Consider the following 5,115-nt stretch of genomic DNA (forward strand, 5'->3'; position numbering starts at 1 on the left):
GTGTAGCCTCTGGATGAACAATGAGTGTTGCTGGGGGGTTTGGATGAACAGTTCCCGGTGGGGGTGGATGAACAGGACCTCGTGGTGTTGCCTCTGGACGAACAGGACCCCGATCGATCGAGCCGGTTGGGGCTAGATGAACAGGACCCCGTAGAGGGCTGGATGAATAGGACCACCCCGTGGAGGGCAGGATGAACAATAGATGGTGGAGGGCTGGATGAACAGTAGCCCGTGGAGGGGTGGTTGAACAGGAGCCCGTGGAGAGGGCTGGTTGAACAGTAGCCGGTGGAGTAGCACGCGGTGGAGGCTGGATGAACAGGAGCCCGTGGATGAACATTCGCAGGTGGAGGCTGGAGGAGGTTGACGGTGGATGAACAATAGCCCGTGGAGGCTGGAGGGGGTCGACGGTGGAGATGAACAGTATCCCGTGGAGTCCTGTTTTGCGGTACGCCACACCCCTCCCGATGAATAGGACCCCCGTTTCGACCGTAGCGCTCCAACACAAGTCCGTTTCCTCCGTTTTGCGGTACGCCACACCCCTCCCGATCAACAGGACCCCCGTTTTGACCGTAGGAGGTCCGTTTCCTCCATTTTGCGGTACGCCAGACCCCTCCCGATGAACAGGATCCCGTTTCGACCGTGGCCAGTCGAACACAAGGCCATTTCCTCCGTTCTACGGTACGCCAGGCCTCGTTTCCATCGGCTGTTCCGTAGAAGCCCTCCCGATGAACACGATGACACATTCCGTTCCGACCTAGCCGGTTGGCTCCCCATGAACACGACGACGACGTTGTTTCTCTGTTCCTACCCAGCCATGTACACGAGCCCTGGCCGCACGTACGCGCGAGTTGGCGTTCGAGACCCCGCCTGTATGTACGTATGTGGCCGTATTTACTTTCTTGCACACTGGCCGTTGTACGTACGTGTACATGCTACGTGCGCGCCTCTGCTATGACACATGCATGCCTCTACATCGACCAGTATGTACGTACACGTTCGTGACTAGAATGACAACGCTACGTACGCTTCGACCAGGTGGGTCCTGAATGTCAGGCACTTCCTTGCGTGCGAAGATGTAGCTGGTGGGTCCCAGCAGTCAGGGGGGCGGATCATTTTTTTTGCTCGGACGCACTTCCTTGCGTGCGAAGATGTAGCTGGTGGGTCCCAACAGTCAGGGGGAAACATTTTTTTCGCGAAATACGGTGGCCCGTCCGGTGGGTCCCCGCTGTCAGGTGGAGGAATAATTATTTTGCACGTAATAAGGAGGCACTTCCTTGCTGCAGCCGTGGATCCAGATGTCAGGCTCTCCACGTACAGTCCAGGTCCGATGGAAGCCATTCCCTGACCACTGTCGGTGTCAAAACCGGCGGATCTCGGGTAGGGGGTCCCGAACTGTGCGTCTAAGGCGGATGGTAACAGGAGGCAGGAGACACGATGTTTTACCCAGGTTCGGGCCCTCTTGATGGAGGTAAAACCCTACGTCGTGCTTGCTTTATTCTTGATGATATGGGTATTACAAGAGTTGATCTACCACGAGATCAGAGAGGCTAAACCCTAGAAGCTAGCCTATGGTCTGATTGTATGTTGTCCTACGGACTAAAACCCTCCAGTTTATATAGACACCGGAGAGGGTTAGGGTTACACAAGGTCGGTTACAAAGGAGGAGATATCCATATCCGTACTGCCTAGCTTGCCTTCCACGCCAAGTAGAGTCCCATCTGGACACGAGACGAAGTCTTCAATCTTGTATCTTCATAGTCCAACAGTCCGGCCAAAGGATATAGTCCGGCTGTCCGGAGACCCCCTAATCCAGGACTCCCTCAGTAGCCCCTGAACCAGGCTTCAATGACGATGAGTCCAGCGTGCAATATTGTCTTCGGCATTGCAAGGCGGGTTCTTCCTCCGAATACACCACAGAAGAATTTGAATACAAGGATAGTGTCCGACCCTGCAAAATAAGTTCCACATACCACCGTAGAGAGAATAATATTTCCACAAATCTAATCTGCTGACTTGTTTTGGCAACATGACATTAAGCCATGGCCCGGTGATTATTCGAACCGTTTCCTTTAACTAGCCCCGCACATAACGCGAGGCAGTTTTTTGACACGTCTTGTCAAAGCAGAGATCGTGTCCCCCTTATTATGGGATTCTCATCAATACGGGCGTGGGTAACCCAACCGCGCCATCGATTACGGCACTTGGGGGATAAGCGAGTTTTACCAGGCTAGTGGGGGCGCATAGTTTTGGCCGCCCTTATAAAGGGACAAGGTTTAACCTTTTTCTACCCACGCCTTCTTCCTCCTTGCCTATCCGTTCTTGCGCACTCGAGCTCCAAGCCCACATCCTTCCCCTCAACCTTCTCCAATCATGTCCGGAGCGGGAGGCAAATGGATGGCTTCCTCCATTAAGGAGGGACACATCAAGAAGATGCGTGGAGCTGGATACTTGGCCGTGAATATCGCGCATCGGCTGCCCGCTGCGAGGCAGATCGTTCCTACCCCTGAACCTCACGAGAGGGTAGTTTTCCTCCACCACTTCCTCCGCGGACTGGGGTTTCCCCTCTGTCTGTGTCAAAACCGGCGGATCTCGGGTAGGGGGTCCCGAACTGTGTGTCTAGGATCGATGGTAACAGGAGGCAGGGAACATGATGTTTTACCCAGGTTCGGGCCCTCTTGATGGAGGTAAAACCCTACGTCCTGCTTGATTAATATTGATGATATGGGTAGTACAAGAGTAGATCTACCACGAGATCAAGGAGGCTAAACCCTAGAAGCTAGCCTATGGTATGATTGTTGTATGATATCTATCGACTAGCCTGGCCTCGGTTTATATAATGCACCAGAGGCCTAGGATAACAAGAGTCCTAGCCGAATACGCCGGTGGGGTGGAGTCCTTGTCTTGATCGCCAAGTCTTGTGGAATCTTCCTTGTATGCGGCAGCTGTCCGAACTGGCCCATGAGTATACGGCCACGGGGGTCCTCGGCCCAATCTATCAGATCGAGAGATGACATGTTGAGTACCCCCTAGTCCAGGACACCGTCAGTAGCCCCCTGAACCGGTCTTCAAGTTAGGGACGCTCCTCGATTCTTCCGAACTGTTCTTCATCTTCGGTTGACGGTCTTGAAAACTAGTTCAACAAATCTTCTCATCTTTGATCTTGAGGATCGCCGAAATGCATTCGGCGATTTTACACGTCGGGTATCCGAGGAGCCCCTTTAAGTTTCCGGCCTTTATCAATGCCTTGTTGTTTTTATGCCACACCTCGGGTTTGAAGTTGTTCCCGGGAGGCAGTGTCCTCTTGCGTCCGAGCTCTAACGCCGGACTGCATTCGAGGTATCTTTTGCGGCCGAGCACCAATGCCGGACCACTTCCGAGCTCCAATGCCGGAATGTATCCGAGCTCCAACGCCAGACTATGTCCAAGCTCCAACGCCGGACTGTATCCGAGCTCCAACGCCGGACTATATCCGAGGTGTCATATCACCTTGGTTCAAAAAAGTTGAAGGAGTTTAGCCGAGCTTAATGCCGGAAATGCCCTCTATGGAGCCAACCACTAGCGCCCGAGCTTTATGCCGGACTGCTTCCGAGGTGGTGCACCACCTCGACTGTGGGCCGATTTTTTGTCAATATTTTTTATTGGTGCAATTTATTCTCTGCCGAGATATATCCAGTAGCCCTCAAGGTGTGTATCGGTCTAAAACCCGAGATGCACCTGAAGGATGACGTAAGACCGCTGATCCCAGTAGCCGCTGAGACTCAGGTTGATTTGCAAAATCGGCCTGAGGATCAAGTCCTAGCTCGGCAGAATACTTCGGGACACGAAAAGTGGCATGCTCAGTCCTCGAGACTCAGGTTGGGTGCGGCCGACCAACCTGAGGATCAAAATCTCCTCGGAAACTGTATTGCACTTAAAATTTTCTGCATTGAACAGGCAATGCAGTAGCCCCCGAGACACTGGTCGGGTGGCAACACCAGATCAGGGGATCGATGTGCCCCTTTAATATTTGTAAATAATAAGGCCGAAGCCCAGTAGCCCCCGAGCCTTAATGCGGGCACGGGTGGCCGAATTAAGGATCGATATCCATAGAAAAATCATAAATTATGTGTAATTACTCTATGTATCCAAGTACTTTACGTCATTAATGCTTGGATCCGCATTGTACAAAACTTTGTTGACCGACCATCGGCTTCCACCTCCTCGGCTAGTAGCCGAGGAGTGTTTGTCCTACTTTATAAAGCCTTTATGAGGGCCAAGATTTACGACAAACAAGGCAATCTGGCCATACGGTTTTATGAACAAAGGTACGCAGAGAGATATGTTATATTACTGTTTAACAGAAGAAATGTCTTCCAAAGAAAATAGTCCCGCTATCGGTTCCTTTCTTTGGGTTGTCATGCTAAGCATGACCATGAAACCTCGGCTCGAATGTAAGAGAAAAATATCGAGGATTTAGTTTGGGAGGCCAGTTAATAGCCCCCGGTAGTGTTCGACGACAGTCGAGGTCAAGCCGTAAACACTTCAGCCAATGTTATGAACGGCCCATCATTTAACATAGTCATCGGATCACTGACCAGTTTACGCTTATTGTGACAGTCAGTTTTCGGCTTTCTCCACCGAGGTGCTTAACCATGTGAGCTGGAAGCACAATCGCAGTGGTTCTCCCTTTGCACGCCTAGCCGAACAAAACGGAACGTAGGAAGCAAGTGCAGGAGCCGGGCAACCCAACTATTGACCGAAGACACAATTCGAAACCGATGCATATATAGCAATATCTGAGAATGTTTTTGCCGAATCCCTAAAGGTGTCCGGCGTTGCACTGCGAGACTAATGCTGGAAAAGCACAAATAGTTTAAAAGTGCCAAAAAGCTTGGAAAACCAAGAAACGTCAGTAAAAACATGACGTCCGAACAAGATCAAGTGTTTGGTGCCAATCCGAAAATTGGTCTTAGAAAAAAGAAGTGCTTCTGTCGTCCTTTAACATGATACATCCTATCTCAAGACTTTGAGTGGGTCAGCCTACGGCTTCAGCCTCCTATCCCGAGGGCAGAGTACTTCTCATTAGGCCAGTTTAGCAAACTGAACTCTAGCGGCTTTGAGAGAGAAATTAGGCTC

The sequence above is a fragment of the Triticum dicoccoides genome, chromosome 5A (genome assembly GCF_002162155.2).
Source record: "Triticum dicoccoides isolate Atlit2015 ecotype Zavitan chromosome 5A, WEW_v2.0, whole genome shotgun sequence".
NCBI classification, from domain to species: domain Eukaryota; kingdom Viridiplantae; phylum Streptophyta; class Magnoliopsida; order Poales; family Poaceae; genus Triticum; species Triticum dicoccoides.